This window comes from Nerophis ophidion, linkage group LG01, assembly GCF_033978795.1.
Source record: "Nerophis ophidion isolate RoL-2023_Sa linkage group LG01, RoL_Noph_v1.0, whole genome shotgun sequence".
NCBI classification, from domain to species: domain Eukaryota; kingdom Metazoa; phylum Chordata; class Actinopteri; order Syngnathiformes; family Syngnathidae; genus Nerophis; species Nerophis ophidion.
The window spans coordinates 8,246,696-8,264,493 of record NC_084611.1 but is presented as its reverse complement, the minus strand read 5'-3'; the positions used below and the strand labels follow the sequence as shown (position 1 = coordinate 8,264,493).

Sequence of the window (17,798 nt, the reverse complement as noted above, 5' to 3'; positions counted from 1 at the left end):
TCCATTTTCTACCGCTTATTCCCTTTCGGGGTCACGGGGGGCGCTGGCGCCTATCTCAGCTACAATGTCATGTACGATATTATTTTGTCTGAAATAAAGATTTTGCAGATTGTACGTGTAAAAATGTACAGCATATCTTATTGGTTTAGGGGTTTGTGTTAAAGTATGAGTTAACTTAAGGCTAACCAACTTTTTTCTTGTATTTTTGATGCCAACCTTGAGACCTCCGATTTCAGGAGGTGGGGTTAAGAGGGGACGAGTATAATTCACCAACTCGAGTATTTCATATATATATGAAATACTTGACTTTCAATGAATTCTAGCTATATATATATATATATATATATATATATATATATATATATAATATATATAAATAAAAGAAATAGTTGAATTTCAGACAGCACCTATCAAATTCACAGTAATAAAAACACCAGTTCTACTAACTGTACTGTGCTTGCTGGTTATTAAAAAAAAACAAAACAACAACAACACTTACCTTTCATTATTTGAGTAACCTTTGTTCTGCCATTTGGCGTCAGGTGCGAAACACCACGTGAATCGCTGGCCAATCAAAAAGCAACCCCATAATGCTATAGCCAACATTCACCAGGAGATGGCGCCAGACAACATAGAATCCCTCTATTACAGACGGCGTCGCCATGGCTTTAACTTCCTCGTCTTCGGCTTAGTCTCCATTTGTGTGCAGTTTTTTATTAAAAATCTGTAGATGTTGCAACGTGATTGGGCAGGCAAGCTGTTTGTAGCATGTATGTTACTTTAGTAAAGCACTGCACAAGTACTAAGTAAACAGTGAATGATATAACTGAGCTAGATCAGAAGAACTTAATTCAGCTCTAGGAATGTAATGAAGACTGAACACCGGATTTAAGTTTAAATGGTACCAAATTATATTAAAGAATTATAGGAAAAATAAACAACAACAAACATGTAAATTCGAATGGCCATTCACATTTTCAACATAAGTCACAGAACGTTCATCCATCCATCCATCTTCTTCCGCTTATCCGAGGTCGGGTCGCGGGGGCAACAGCCTAAGCAGGGAAACCCAGACTTCCCTTTCCCCGGCCACTTCGTCTAGCTCTTCCCGGGGGATCCCGAGGCATTCCCAGGCCAGCCGGGAGACATAGTCTTCCCAACGTGTCCTGGGTCTTCCCCGTGGCCTCCTACCGGTTGGACGTGCCCTAAACACCTCCCTAGGGAGGCGTTCGGGTGGCATCCTGACCAGATGCCCGAACCACCTCATCTGGCTTCTCTCCATGTGGAGGAGCAGCGGCTTTACTTTGAGTTCCTCCCCAATGGCAGAGCTTCTCACCCTATCTCTAAGGGAGAGCCCCGCCACACGGCGGAGGAAACTCATTTGGGCCGCTTGTACCCGTGATCTTATCCTTTCGGTCATGACCCAAAGCTCATGACCATAGGTGAGGATGGGAACGTAGATCAACCGGTAAATTGAGAGCTTTGCCTTCCGGCTCAGCTCCTTCTTCACCACAACGGATCGGTACAACGTCCGCATTACTGAAGACGCCGCACCGATCCGCCTGTCGATCTCACGATCCACTCTTCCCTCACTCGTGAACAAGACTCCTAGGTACTTGAACTCCTCCACTTGGGGCAGGGTCTCCTCCCCAACCCGGAGATGGCACTCCACCCTTTTCCGGGCGAGAACCATGGACTCGGACTTGGAGGTGTTGATTCTCATTCCGGTCGCTTCACACTCGGCTGCAAACCGATCCAGTGAGAGCTGAAGATCCCGGACAGATGAAGCCATCAGGACCACATCATCTGCAAAAAACAGAGACCTAATCCTGCGGTCACCAAACCGGAACCCCTCAACGCCTTGACTGCGCCTAGAAATTCTGTCCATAAAAGTTATGAACAGAATCGGTGACAAAGGACAGCCTTGGCGCAGTCCAACCCTCACTGGAAACGTGTTCGACTTACTGCCGGCAACGCGGACCAAGCTCTGGAACTGATCGTACAGGGAGCGGACCGCCACAATCAGAGAGTCAGATACCCCATACTCTCTGAGCACTCCCCACAGGACTTCCCGAGGGACACGGTCCAATGCCTTCTCCAAGTCCACAAAGCACATGTAGACTGGTTGGGCAAACTCCCATGCACCCTCAAGAACCCTGCCGAGAGTATAGAGCTGGTCCACAGTTCCACGACCAGGACGAAAACCACACTGTTCCTCCTGAATCCGAGGTTCGACTATCCGGCGTAGCCTCCTCTCCAGTACACCTGAATAAACCTTACAGAACGTTCAATATTTACAAAGTGATACAGTACTTGATTCAGTCCTTGTTTTTACCAAAGATGGTGTAAGCGCAACCAGAGTTGAGAGTTCATTAAACGCCCCCGCAAAGTCCACGTTGTGGTGGCAGTGTCTGGAGGGGTTTTAGTAAAGGGACGGGGGGAAAAGTGAATGTTCAAGCAGACCGAAATGAACACGTGTTATGGTAAACAAAGGGAAATAACAGAGCGGCTGCTGAGGAGCCTCCTACCCGCCCGGGGCTCGGTTGGGGGGATTCAGTTCGGTTGGTTCGGTTCCAGGCATAGGGCTTCAGACTCTAGTTCAGGCTGTAGCTCACCATCCATACTGGCCTGTTTAACAAGGGCAGGACCAGTCCATTTTCCAGTGCGCACACAAAATACATTCAAATACTAAATAATACTACACGGTAAAAAAAAAAAAATCAAATTTTTATGGTTAATTTACTCTAAATTTCTATTGAAATATATTAAAAAAAAAAAAAAAATGTATAAGTTATAAAACTGTAGAATTGAAGACATTATCTGTAAATAAACAAACCGCCTGTTATTTTAAGTAATATGCCAGTAATCACAAATTATGTATATTTCTCGTCTCGACTACTGTAACGTATTATTTTCGGGTCTCCCCATGTCTAGCATTAAAAGATTACAGTTGGTACAAAATGCGGCTGCTAGACTTTTGACAAGAACAAGAAAGTTTGATCACATTACGCCTGTACTGTATATACCTTTATATACATATATACATACATATATACCTGTACTGGCTCACCTGCACTGGCTTCCTGTGCACTTAAGATGTGACTTTAAGGTTTTACTACTTACGTATAAAATACTACACGGTCTAGCTCCATCCTATCTTGCCGATTGTATTGTACCATATGTCCCGGCAAGAAATCTGCCTTCAAAGGACTCCGGCTTATTAGTGATTCCTAAAGCCCAAAAAAAGTCTGCGGGCTATAGAGCGTTTTCATTTTGGGCTCCAGTACTCTGGAATGCCCTCCCGGTAACAGTTGGAGATGCCACCTCAGTAGAAGCATTTAAGTCTCACCTTAAAACTCATCTGTATACTCTAGCCTTTAAATAGACCTCCTTTTTAGACCAGTTGATCTGCCGCTTCTTTTCTTTTTTCTCCTATGTCCCCCTTTCCCTTGTGGAGGGGGTCCGGTCCGATGACCATGGACGAAGTACTGGCTGTCCAGAGTCGGGACCCGGGATGGACCGCTCGTCGGGACCCAGGATGGACCGCTCGCCTGTGTATCGGTTGGGGACATCTCTATGATGCAGATCCGCCTCCGCTTGGGATGGTTTCCTGTGGACGGGACTCTCGCTGCTGTCTTGGATCCGCTTTGAACTGAACTCTCGCGGCTGTGTTGGAGCCACTATGGATTGAACTTTCACAGTATCATGTTAGACCCGCTCGACATCCATTGCTTTCGGTCCCCTAGAGAGAGGGGGGGTTGCCCACATATGAGGTCCTCTCCAAGGTTTCTCATAGTCAGCATTGTCACTGGCGTCCCACTGGATGTGAATTCTCCCTGCCCACTGGGTGTGAGTTTTCCTTGCCCTTATGTGGATTCTTCCGAGGTTGTCGTAGTGATTTGTACAGCCCTTTGAGACATTTGTGATTTAGGGCTATATAAATAAACATTGATTGATTGATTTACAGAAAAATACCAAATTAATTATACATATCATTTTCTGTTTTCTCAAATTACTTTCAAATTCATGTAAAATTACAGTAATTAACTTTCATTAAATATGTAGCTTGTTATATAAAAGTCTATGTCCATACTAACAATCTAACAGTTGTATATGTAATTTAAAAGGTAAATCTTATTTTCTTAATATTTATGTCTATTGTTATTTGGGCGGCATAGCTCGGTTGGTAGAGTGGCTGTGCCAGCAACTTGAGGGTTGCAGGTTCGATTCCCGCTTGTGCCATCCTAGTTACTGCCGTTGTGTCCTTGGGCAAGACACTTTATCCACCTGCTCCCATTGCCACCCACACTGGTTTAAATGTAACTTAGATATTGGGTGTCACTATGTAAAGCGCTTTGAGTCACTTGAGAAAAGCGCTATATAAATATAATTAACTTCACTTCACTTATATTCAAGTCAAAAAATATATGTAGCCTCATATACAGTATATAAAGGTTTATGCTCATACTGACAATTTTCAATTTTTCTCTGTAATATGACTTACGTTGATGACTGCAAGACATACTTGATCACAGCCAACAGCCATACAAGTCACCGTACAAACAACTTTAACACTCTTACAAATATGCGCCACACTGTGTAGCCACATCAAACACAAATGAAAAACACATTTCAGGAGAACATCTTCACCTTAACACAACAGAAACAAAACCCAGAATTCCATGTGTTACAATATACACCCTCCACCACCAAACCCCGCCCACCTCAACCGATGCAGGAGGGGGGCGGTGATGTGGGAGGGGGTTGCGGAAATGGGTGGTAGCGGGGGTGTAGCCCGGAAGAGTCAGCGCTGCATGGGATTGTGGGTATTTATGTTGTGTTACAGAGAGGATGTTCTCCTGAAATGTGTTTGTCATTGTTGTTTGATGAGGCTACACAGTGTGGCGCATATTTGTAACAGTTTTAAAGTTGTTTGTACGGCCACCGTCAGTGGCTGTTGACCAAGTATGCCTTGCAGTCGCTATCACATGTACGACAAAACCATACACATTGCGCGCCCAAGTCGACACGGTGGTGATTCGGTGAATGTGCAAACGCAGGGTGCGATAAAAGCCTGTCACGGTACGAACGTGATATTTTCGCCCGGGCACGCATTCGGTCAATCCTACGTGAGGGTCACTGAAAGTCTAGCAGTAAAATGGAAGGATCGGTAAGTATGTTGCTAGGGTGGGATAGCCGTTCATGGAAGGTGAACCCACTTTACACCAAGTTCCTGCATCCAGTGAATGAGAAACCCGTGATCCTAACAATTCAGAAAAAATCTGTAAAAAAAATGATATTTTTCTGTGGAACTGCCAGCATTGTCACTTCATTAAAAGGTGGTTGATCGTAATAATTTGGAAAAACTCTGTAGAATATAAAGGTATTTTTCTGCAGAACTGGTTGCATCATCACTTTATTAAAAGGTGGTTAATCTTAATAAGTTTGTAAAGATCTGTAAAATTACGATATTCCTCCGCGAAACGTTTCATGAAAATTTCTGTAAATATGTTTTTGATTATTATTTGTTTTACAAAGTTTTACTTTAATTTTATGGTTTTCGTTTGGCAGCCGTAGCTGCCAGTTGATGACTGTTTTTTGTTTTTTTTACAGTGTACTGTATTAAAATAGCAAGTATATTCCTTAAGATTGTATAATAAATAATTCATGAATCCAATTAGAATAAATAATATAATTATTGTTATATCAAAATATTCATTCTCTAGTTGTGGTGAAGACGGAGCTGAGCCGGAAGGCAAAGCTCTCAATTTACCGGTCGATCTACGTTCCCATCCTCACCTATGGTCATGAGCTTTGGGTCACGACCGAAAGGATAAGATCACGGGTACAAGCGGCCGAAAAGAGTTTCCTCTCTCCCTTAGAGAAAGGGTGAGAAGCTCTGCCATCCGGGAGGAACTCAAAGTAAAGCCGCTGCTCCTCCACATGGAGAGGAGCCAGATGAGGTGGTTCGGGCATCTGGTCAGGATGCCACCCGAACGCCTCCCTAGGGAGGTGTTTAGGGCACGTCCAACCGGTAGACCCAGGACACGTTTGAAAGACTATGTCTCCCGGCTGGCCTGGGAACGCCTCGGGATCCCCCGGGAAGAGCTAGACCAGGGGTAGGGAACCTATGGCTCTAGAGCCAGATGTGGCTCTTTTGATGCCCGCATCTGGCTCTCAGATAAATCTTAGCTGACATTGCTTAACACGATGGGGCGGTATAGCTCGGTTGGTAGAGCGGCCGTGCCAGCAACTTGAGGGTTGCATGTTCAATCCCTGCCTCTGCCATCCTAGTCACTGCCGTTGTGTCCTTGGGCAAGACACTATACCCAACTGCTCCCAGTGCCACCCACACTGGTTTAAATGTAACTTAGATATTGGGTTTCACTATGTAAAGCGCTTTGGAGTCACTAGAGAAAAGCGCTATATAAATATAATTCACTTCACGATAAGTCATGAATAATTCCGCTGGTAATCACAGTGTTACGTATAAAATACTACACGGTCTAGCTCCATCTTATCTTGCCGATTGTATTGTACCATTTGTCCCGGCAAGAAATCTGCCTTCAAAGGATTCCGGCTTATTAGTGATTCCCAAAGCCCAAAAAAAGTCTGCGGGCTATAGAGCATTTTCCGTTCGGGCTCCAGTACTCTGGAATACCCTCCCGGTAACAGTTCGCGATGCCACCTCAGTAGAAGCATTTAAGTCTCACCTTAAAACTCATTTGTATACTCTAGCCTTTAAATAGACTCCCTTTTTAGACCAGTTGATCTGCCGTTTCTTTTCTTTTTCTTCTATGTCCCACTCTCCCGTGTGGAGGGGGTCCGGTCCGATCCGGTGGCCATGTACTGCTCGCCTGTGTATCGGCTGGGGACATCTCTGCGCTGCTGGTCCGCCTACGCTTGGGATGGTTTCCTGCTGGCTCCGCTGTGAACGGGACTCTCGCTGCTGTGTCTTGGATCCTCTTTGGACTGGACTCTCGCGACTGTGTTGTATCCATTATGGATTGAACTTTCACAGTATCATGTTAGATCCGCTCGACATCCATTGCTTTCCTCCTCTCTAAGGTTCTCATAGTCATCATTGTCACCGACGTCCCACTGGGTGTGAGTTTTCCTTGCCCTTATGTGGGCCTACCGAGGATGTGGTAGTGGTTTGTGCAGCCCTTTGAGACACTAGTGATTTAGGGCTATATAAGTAAACATTGATTGATTGATTGATTGATTGATTAAAAATAATGTTCAAATTATAAAACATTATCATGCATTTTAATCCAACCATGTATTTTCTATCGCACCTGTTCAAGATGTCGCATTAATGTTACCCCGCCTTCCGCCCGATTGTAGCTGATAGGCCCCCGCGACCCCAAAATGGAATAAGCGGTAGAAAATGGATGGATTGGTTAACTTTAGAACAACAATGTCATTAAAAAGAAAAAGAGACTTATAATATTATCATTGTCTAAAAATGTTGGTCTTATTTAAAAATGCACACAGTTGTATTCAGTGTTAAAAAATATTATATGGCTCTCACGGAAATATATTTATAAATATCTGGCTTTTATGGCTCTCTCAGCCAAAAAGGTTCCCCACCCCTGAGCTAGACGAAGTGGCTGGGGAGAGGGAAGTCTGGGTTTCCCTGCTTAGGCTGTTGCCCCCGCGACCCGACCTCGGATAAGCGGAAGTAGATGGATGGATTCAACCTCTAATATCAAAATGTAAACATTGCATCCACAAATAAGGTGCATAGCAGACACAGTGGTTGACTGGACTGCATCGTAAAGTGCATTGGCTGCATAGCACTGACAACTGTTACAATGTATGGGTTTCACCCGGTGGGATTTGAGGGGTGCACCAGGATGTTCACATTATTCTGAAGTTACCCGGTAAAATGACTGAACGGCAACTCTGTGTGTGCGTCTTCATTTAATAAGATATCTAACATTAAAACATGGTGGCAGTGGTGGGATAATATTGCAGCTTGCTCCACAGTCTAGCTGAAATTTCACTGGCCTCTCCCCCAGCAACATTGTCGCGAACAGTTGTCTCTCCTGTGTTTTTTCCTGCCCGTCTGAGTGAAGGCTTAATATTTCCTGATACTCATCCTCTGTCTCTGCTACACTGTGTATTCGTTTGATCTGTGAATCTGAAGTTTTGCATTTGGACGCAAAGTGATTGTATTTGTTACATTTGCTGCAGACTTTCCCATAAGCTGGGCAGCTCTCTTTTTTCCACTCATGGTTTTTTCCACAGTACTTGCAGTTCTTTATTTCTTTCGGTCTTGCCCCCTTTGCTTCAGACACTCTTTTAACTGCATGCACCTCTTCACCTACTTGCCCCTCGATTGTTTTCACATTTTCCTTCGAGAGATCTGCTGCTCTGCATATTTGGATGCTTTTTTCCAACGTTAGATCACCACCAGATTCGGCAGGGTTGTTAGGAGGCCTGCACACCTCCGGGACTTTGTTTAAGGAGCTAAATGTGTTTCACTGCCGTGTTTAGTTAAAGCACGGTTGTGCTGTTCTTCCCTCATAGGTCCTTTGTTTACAATTGGGTGGGACTGTTGTTGTTTTTTTTTTCTTCTCTGTTGTTTTGTTTTTTTTTCTTGTTTTTTTTTCAAAAAAGGGGAGATGTTACAATGTATGGGTTTCACCCGGTGGGATTTGAGGGGTGCACCAGGATGTTCACATTATTCTGAAGTTACCCGGTAAAATGACTGAACGGCAACTCTGTGTGTGCGTCTTCATTTAATAAGATATCTAACATTAAAACAACCACCAAACAAACAAAACAACCCAGAAACAAATCAGACAATTGTTTCAGTGCCAACGTTTCATTCAGTTAACTATATTCAGAGAAACAGGCATAGAAGTAGATGCTAACAGCTCCATTCAAAACAAATGTAGCGGCTAAGCTACACAGATCCAACTCACCAATTCCGCAGATAAATCGCACTTAAACACTCTCGCACGACGACCCGTGGCTCCAGTAGTCGGCTCCTGCAGTTCGACATTATTACATTTCAGTTAGAAAGCTTAGTTAATAATTAAAGCGTCAAAACCGAGTCACATTCCAACGTTTCCCTCACGCTCTTCCTAGAAGCAGCCCACTACCGGGTTTTATGCTTCCCGCGATAGGTCACGTGAAGGCGTGACGTTACGGCGCATGTGGTCACGTGACTTTGTGACGTAATGACGCACGCAAGGAAAGCTTAGACGCCGAAAATAAATAGGATATATAAAGGCCTGCTGCAGGGGTCGCCAACCTTTTTGAAACCAAGAGCTATTCTTGGGTACTGATTAATGCGAAGGGCTACCAGTTTGATACACACTTAAATAAATTGTATTTTTGTCTGTCATTCCGTCGTACATTTTTTTTTTGATGAAAAAAACAACACTTAATTGAATGGTTTAAAAAGGGGAGAGAATACGAAAAAAATGAAAATTAAATTTTGAAACGTAGTTTATCTTCCATTTCGACTCTTAAACATACAAAATTATACAGAAAAAAGAAGAGAAAAACTAGCTAATTCGAATCTTTTTGAAAAAATTAAAAAGAATAATTTATGGAACCTCATTAGTAATTTTTCCTGATTAAGATTAATTTTAGAATTTTGATGACATGTTTTCAATAGTTTGAAATACAATCTGCACTTTGTTAGAATATATAACAAATTGGACCAAGCTATATTTCTAACAAAGAAAAATCATTATTTCTTCTAAATTTTCCAGAACAATTTTTTTTTGTAGTAAAGCAAATAGAACTAGATGTTTCAATCCCTTTGGTAAGTAGGAACAGTCTTGACGGTAGCAGTCGGTGTGGAGTGGTGAAAAGGAGGGTAAGTATGTCATTGGGGTCCTCGGGTGGGCACCCTGCTTCATCGACGTTTCGTTGATTTGAAGCCCACGACGTCTCCAGAGGGCTCAACGGTGTGCCTAGCGTCCCAGGTACACCCCCCTGCATGCCATACCCTCCACATCCTGTTGGACTATGCATGGCAGGGTCGTCCTTTTCCCTGAGTCAGGCCTAAGCCTGACCGCATACCGACCACGAGCCCCATTCGCCTCTCTTAAAGTCTAGGAGCTGATGCGCAGATTGTGAGAAGGTGTGTGTCCTACGCACCTGACTCTGATTGCCGTCCTCCTGCCGCTCTGCGTGCGTCACGCCTCTCCTTGCCGCCGCATGCCCCGCCTCCTGGCCTCCATTCTGGTCCAGAACGCCTCTGTCCGCCCTCTGTCGGCCCGTCGGCTGCGTCTTTCCACACCCACCAACCGGTTTATTTGATGAAGACCCACCTGTGGATGAACCAGAGCTCCTTGATCAAGCAGAGGCATCAATCAATCAATGTTTACTTATATAGCCCTAAATCACTAGTGTCTCAAAGGGCTGCACAAACCACCACGACATCCTCGGTAGGCCCACATAAGGGCAAGGAAAACTCACACCCAGTGGGACGTCGGTGACAATGATGACTATGAGAACCTTGGAGAGGAGGAAAGCAATGGATGTCGAGCGGATCTAACATGATACTGTGAAAGTTCAATCCACAATGGATCCAACACAGTCGCGAGAGTCCAGTCCAAAGCGGATCCAACACAGCAGCGAGAGTCCCGTTCACAGCGGAGCCAGCAGGAAACCATCCCAAGCGGAGGCGGATCAGCAGCGCAGAGATGTTCCCAGCCGATACACAGGCAAGCAGTACATGGCCACCGGATCGGACCGGACCCCCTCCACAAGGGAGAGTGGGACATAGAAGAAAAAGAAAAGAAACGGCAGATCAACTGGTCTAAAAAGGGAGTCTATTTAAAGGCTAGAGTATACAAATGAGTTTTAAGGTGAGACTTAAATGCTTCTACTGAGGTGGCATCTCGAACTCACCCTGCCAAACCGAGCCGTTGCTCAGTCCAGCAGAATCACCACCTGAAGCTGCGATCTCGCCTGATCTTGTCGTTGAAACCACGCCTGTGATCAGTCGTCCTAGTCGTCAGCGTAAACCTCCTAATCGCCTTCAATGTAATCCTCTCATTTCCGTTGTTCAGACGCTATTTCAGGGTTTAGTCGACGCCGATGGCGAAGCGTTCACTACCCATGCAGCAAACCACCTTTTGAAATCGGATATTCGCGACAGTTAGCATGCATCAGGAGTTGCATGATCTAAAGGGGGAGGATGTAGCCCGGGTGACAAAACCCCATTAAATATCCTATTTCGACAGGCTCAGGTGGGTTTTCACCAGGCTCGGGTTCCTCTTCTTCCACAAGTAAGGAAGCTTCAGATTTGGCAGAGGACTCTCCATCGGCAGGTAAGTGCACAGTTTCTGAGACAGGATCGACAGGAATGACTGAAGGCACAGGTGAAAAATACACAACCCTGGGCAGCGGCTGAGTGCAGCGTTCAGCGGAGGGTTCCACAGCGTGCGAACTCTGAAACTGAAAAGTGGTTGGCGGAATCAGAACTTGAGGTAGATTCCATTCCTCTTCCTCCAGGTCTTCAGATTGCTCAATATTTACTGGGTTCTGGCTCCGGGTTACAGGGTGACGTGGTGGTGTAACGGGTAGTGGATCTGGACCACCACTGGCTGGCAGAAAGGAGCATGGGAGGAGTAGATCTCTGTGAAGCGTACGATTGGGTCCATCTGCCCTGTTCTCAGGCCGAACTGTGTACACTGGCAGGTCCCCGGCACGCTTCACAACGACGTAAACATCATGCTCCCATTTGTCTTCAATCTTGGTTTGCCACGCAGCCTGACATTTTGCACAAGAACTCAATCAATCAATCAATGTTTATTTATATAGCCCCAAATCACAAATGTCTCAAAGGACTGCACAAATCAATACGACTACAACATCCTCGGAAGAACCCACAAAAGGGCAAGGAAAACTCACACCCAGTGGGCAGGGAGAATTCACATCCAGTGGGACGCCAGTGACAATGCTGACTATGAGAAACCTCATAGTCCCTCTAGGGGACCGAAAGCATTGGATGTCGAGCGGGTCTATTACCATACTGTGAAAGTTCAATCCATAGTGGCTCCAACACAGCCGCGAGAGTTCAGTTCAAGCGGATCCAAGACAGTAGCGAGAGTCCCGTCCACAGGAAACCATCTCAAGCGGAGGCGGATCAGCAGCGTAGAGATGTCCCCAACCGTTACACAGGCGAGCGGTCCATCTTGGGTCCCGACGAGCGGTCCATCCTGGGTCTCGACTCTGGACAGCCAGTACTTCATCCATGGTCATCGGACCGGACCCCTTCCACAAGGGAGGGGGGGACATAGGAGAAAGAAAAGAAGCGGCAGATCAACTGGTCTAAAAAGGAGGTCTATTTAAAGGCTAGAGTATACAGATGAGTTTTAAGGTGAGACTTAAATGCTTCTACTGAGGTAGCATCTCGAACTGTTACCGGGAGGGCATTCCAGAGTACTGGAGCCCGTACAGAAAACGCTCTATAGCCCGCAGACTTTTTTTGGGCTCTAGGAATCACTAATAAGCCGGAGTCCTTTGAAGGCAGATTTCTTGCCGGGACATATGGTACAATACAATGGGCAAGATAGGATGGAGCTAGACCGTGTAGTATTTTATACGTAAGTAGTAAAACCTTAAAGTCACATCTTAAGTGCACAGGAAGCCAGTGCAGGTGAGCCAGTATAGGTATATATGTATGTATATATGTATATAAAGGTATATACAGTACAGGCGTAATGTGATCAAACTTTCTTGTTCTTGTCAAAAGTCTAGCAGCCGCATTTTGTACCAACTGTAATCTTTTAATGCTAGACATGGGGAGACCCGAAAATAATACGTTACAGTAATTGAGACGAGACGTAACAAATAATGATCTCAGCGTCTTTAGTGGACAGAATGGAGTGAATTTTAGCGATATTATGGAGATGAAAGAAGGCCGTTTTAGTAACGCTTTTAATGTGTGCCTCAAAGGAGAGAGTTGGGTCAAAGATAACACCCAGATTTTTTACCGAGTCACCTTGTTTAGTTGTTTGGTTGTCAAATGTTAGAGTTGTATTATTGAATAGAGGTCGGTGTCTAGCAGGACCGATAATCATTGATATATACATTGAATAGACGTTGTCAAAATAATGTTGTTTCAAGGTTGTGTTGGTTTTGTAGAATATTGGTTGGAAAATGACCAGAATTCAATGTTCAGATCAACGTCAGAACCCAACATTGATTAAACGTCGTCAAAAAGCATGTTGTTTCAACGATAAGTTGGCGTTGCTCGACGTCATGATCAAATTCAACAAGTCCTCAACGTTGCTCGCTGGGAGAGATTGACACGGGGCCACCGACCAAATGTTTGGGGCCACAAAAAGCCGAGAGCCGGCTTCTTATTCAGCACTGTTGACAATAAATAAACTCCTACTACTACTAAACAAACCCTGACAGATAGGTGGCGCTGGAAAGTAAAAGGAGCTGAAGTGACACTTGTTCAGGGACATGCCAGCATATGGCGGCATCTGGACAAAAAAACAAAAACAATCTTCTGGTTGACAATCTTCCAGTGAGATTTGTGTTGACTGTTGCAGGAGCTCATCAGCGAGCGAGAATGCGAGGAGACAAGGGGGCACGGCGGTCTATGCGCTCGTTAGGCGGGCCGTGCGGTAATTGAGCGAGCGCACGGCTCTGCAATCAGGGGCCTATTCATTAGCACCGGGGGCCGCTTTCATCTGCAAGCACTCGAGGCTGCCAATCACGGTGGGGAGAGGGGGGTCCGCGTCTCTCGGGGGACGCTGAGAGACGAGCCTAAACGTCGCCTCGAGTTCTTGTTTTTTGTGACTTTAACCCGGGCGAGATGTGTAGTGCTGGCAGGTGGCCCACGCCGCGCTGGAGATGATAATCACGTCTTCTCAGCCAGGAGGCAGCTTTTGTTCTAACGAGGACCGGCGGCGCATTAGCCGCGCAGGTTTCCTCCCTTGATTGGCGCTGATTGCGGCAAAGTTTAAACGGCTGACATCAGCCTGACTCGCTCTACGCATCACCGTTCAACTCGTCTACATTCCCGCGCGCCAACGCATCTGACAGCGACCGAGAGATACGAGCTAGCGCCATCAGCGGCCTAGTGGTCGGGGTGTCCGCCCTCAGATGGGTAGGTCGTGAGTTCAAACCGCGGCCGAGTTATACCAAAGCTATCAGAGGCTATGTTGTCTTCATCCATCCACCCATTTTTGTACTGCTTGTCCCTCACATATTCTCAAATAGAAGCAAACCTGGGGCCGTATTTATCAAGCTTCTTGGAATTACTCCTAAGAAGTCTGCTAAGGGTTGAAAGCTGCACTTAAAAGTTAGTTATCAAGCGTCTTACTCACACTTTCAGCAAAGTGTAGGACTGAATCTTAAGTGTCACACTCAAGCCGAATTACGACATTGCTATGTGTCGCAAACGGAATTTTAAGTGACGTAGTTTCTGTGTCCATAGAAATGACCAATCACGGAAGGGAATCCCTTGTCTAAGAATAAAGACATATCTTAGAAATATTTAAGTGGACAATGGGAGTGTATATTTTGACATCCATCCATCCATTTTCTACCGCTTATTCCCTTTTGGGGTCGCGGGGGGTGCTGGCGCCTATCTCAGCTACAATCGGGCGGAAGGTAGGGTACACCCTGGACAAGTCGCCACCTCATCGCAGGGCCAACACAGATAGACAGACAACATTCACACACTAGGGACCATTTAGTGTTGCCAATCAACCTATCCCCAGGTGCATGTCTTTGGAAGTGGGAGGAAGCCGGAGTACCCGGAGGGAACCCACGCATTCACGGGGAGAACATGCAAACTCCACACAGAAAGATCCCGAGCCTGGATTTGAACCCAGGACTGCAGGACCTTCGTATTGTGAGGCAGACGCACTAACCCCTCTTCCACCGTGAAGCCACACATTAACATATGTCAACAAAAATATATAAATCTTTCTCATATTCAATATGCCCAAATGCTAAATAACAATAAATCACAAATCAGTCGTTCAAACACAGTGACCAGAATAAGCATGTAAAAAGCCATCCTTCACAACCCCATTCAATTAAGACTCTACTAAATGTTAATCACACTGGCCAACTTACATCAAACATTTAAGTACAAAAACGGAATTGCACATTTCTTCAAAACACATCAAAATGTCAGTAAACACCTTAGCTAACACTGTATTGCAACAAATTCGCTGGATGGGCATTTTTAACTCTAATATCTTATAAAGTGTTCAGACAGTCATAAAACAGGTCTCACCTTTTCAGTGGAAAAGAAAAACATTGTCAAAGATGGCGCCTAGACTATGGTGTCCACTGAGGGACAAAAAGGTGAGGTGTGCTGAACCCACAGGTAAAAATCAAAAGAATAGCGACATCCAGTGCTCATAAAGAGGTACTGTCTTATACATTAACAGGCTACTGCCTTACATAAGCGTCAATATATACCTTGATGGTGCAGAAAAAAGACCATCTATTTTTTTAACCGATTTCCGAACTCTAAATGGGTGAATTTTGGCGAATTAAACGCCTTTCTGTTTATCGCGCTGGAGGCGATGACGTCAGAATGTGACGTCGCCGAGGTAACACACCCGCCATTTTCATTTTCAACACATTACAAACACCGGGTCTCAGCTCTGTTATTTTCCGTTTTGACTATTTTTTGGAACCTTGGAGACATCATGCCTCGTCGGTGTGTTGTCGGAGGGTGTAACAACACTAACAGGGAGGGATTCAAGTTGCACCACTGGCCCGAAGATGCCAAAGTGTCTGCCGCCAGACCCCCATTGAATGTGCCAGAGTGTCTCCACATTTGACCGGCGATGCTAAGGCAGACATGGCACAGAGATGTATGGATAACCTGCAGATGCATTTGCAACGATAGTCAACGAAATAACAAAGGTGAGTTTTGTTGATGTTGACTGCCAGCTAATCGATACTAACATGCTACGCTAATCGATGCTAACATGCTATTTACCGGCGGTGCTAAAGCAGACATGGCACAGAGATGTATGGATAACTTGCAGATGCATTTGCAACTATATTACGTTTCCTTCCACCCACATTTAATGCGAAACAAACACTTACCAATCGACGGATTTAAGTTGCTCCAGTGTCACAAGATGCGAAAGTTCTGATCGTTTGGTCCGCACATTTTACCGGCGATGCTAACGCAGCTATTCGGCCATGCTATGGCTATGAATAGCTTCAGTTTCTTCTTCAATACTTTCATACTCCAACCATCTGTTTCAATACATGCGTAATCTGTTGAATCGCTTAAGTTGCTGAAATCCGGGTCTGAATCCGAGCTAATGTCACTATATCTTGCTGTGGTATTCCCATTGTTTGTTTACATTGGCAGCACTGTGTGACGTCACAGGGAAATGGATAGTGGTTTCGAAGATAGCGAAAATAAGGCACTTTAAAGCTTCATTTAGGGATATTCCGAGACCGGTAAAATTTTGAAAAAAACTTCAAAAAATACAACAAGCCACTAGGAACTGATTTTTATTGTTTTTAACCCTTTTGAAATTGTGATAATGTTCCCCTTTAAGGTGCGGTAGTGGGAATAAATATGGGGTGAAATAAATAACACAAGAGGTAGTAATAAAGGAAAAAACTAACAATTGAAATAAACAAACTACTATCCAATAAAAATAATAATCAATCCTGTACAATATACAAAACACTATAGAAATACAAAATTCTGTACAGTATACAGAACAAGACAAGAGTACCGAAGTAATAAACAACAATCAGTGTCGGCCGTATTGCACTCGAAGTGTAGTATTGCACAGTAGGGTATTAGGGCATGATATTGTATAGGAGTGAATTATTGTTATTATAAGTTAGAGTTCAACATGACTTTAGTTCTGCTGCGAAAGCTCTGCTGCGTGATGTTGCTGATGAGACGACGTCCCTTGTTAAAAATAATACCTGCTCTGCACTGCAAAAAGTCAGTGTTCAAAAACAAGAAAAAAATCAATCAATCAATCAATCAATGTTTACTTATATAGCCCTAAATCACTAGTGTCTCAAAGGGCTGCACAAACCACCACGACATCCTCGGTAGGCCCACATAAGGGCAAGGAGAACTCACACCCAGTGGGACGTCGGTGACAATGATGACTATGAGAACCTTGGAGAGGAGGAAAGCAATGGACGTCGAGCGGGTCTAACATGATACTGTGAAAGTTCAATCCACAATGGATCCAACACAGTCGCGAGAATCCAGTCCAAAGCGGATCCACCACAGCAGCGAGAGTCCCGTTCACAGCGGAGCCAGCAGGAAACCACAAGGGAGAGTGGGACATAGAAGAAAAAGCGGCAGATCAACTGGTCTAAAAAGGGAGTCTATTTAAAGGCTAGAGTATACAAATGAGTTTTAAGGTGAGACTTAAATGCTTCTACTGAGGTGGCATCTCGAACTGTTACCGGGAGGGCATTCCAGAGTACTGGAGCCCGAACGGAAAACGCTCTATAGCCCGCAGACTTTTTTTGGGCTTTGGGAATCACTAATAAGCCGGAGTCCTTTGAAGGCAGATTTCTTGCCGGGACATATGGTACAATACAATGGGCAAGATAGGATGGAGCTAGACCGTGTAGTATTTTATACGTAAGTAGTAAAACCTTAAAGTCACATCTTAAGTGCACAGGAAGCCAGTGCAGGTGAGCCAGTACAGGTATATATGTATGTATATATGTATATAAAGGTATATACAGTACAGGTGTAATGTGATCAAACTTTCTTGTTCCTGTCAAAAGTCTAGCAGCCGCATTTTGTACCAACTGTAATCTTTTAATGCTAGACATGGGGAGACCCG

General features: G+C 44.8%; 1 protein-coding gene across 1 annotated transcript in view; it reads right to left on the bottom strand.

The window, feature by feature from the left end:
* Positions 1–9,107, bottom strand: part of LOC133549631 (keratin, type I cytoskeletal 18-like) — a 57,930-nt gene extending 48,823 nt beyond the window's left edge. The window contains exon 1 of the mRNA XM_061895259.1: positions 8,934–9,107. The gene's annotated coding sequence lies outside the window, so the exon portion shown is untranslated. The remainder of the gene's footprint in view (positions 1–8,933) is intronic.
* Between the last annotated feature and the right edge of the window lie 8,691 nt (positions 9,108–17,798).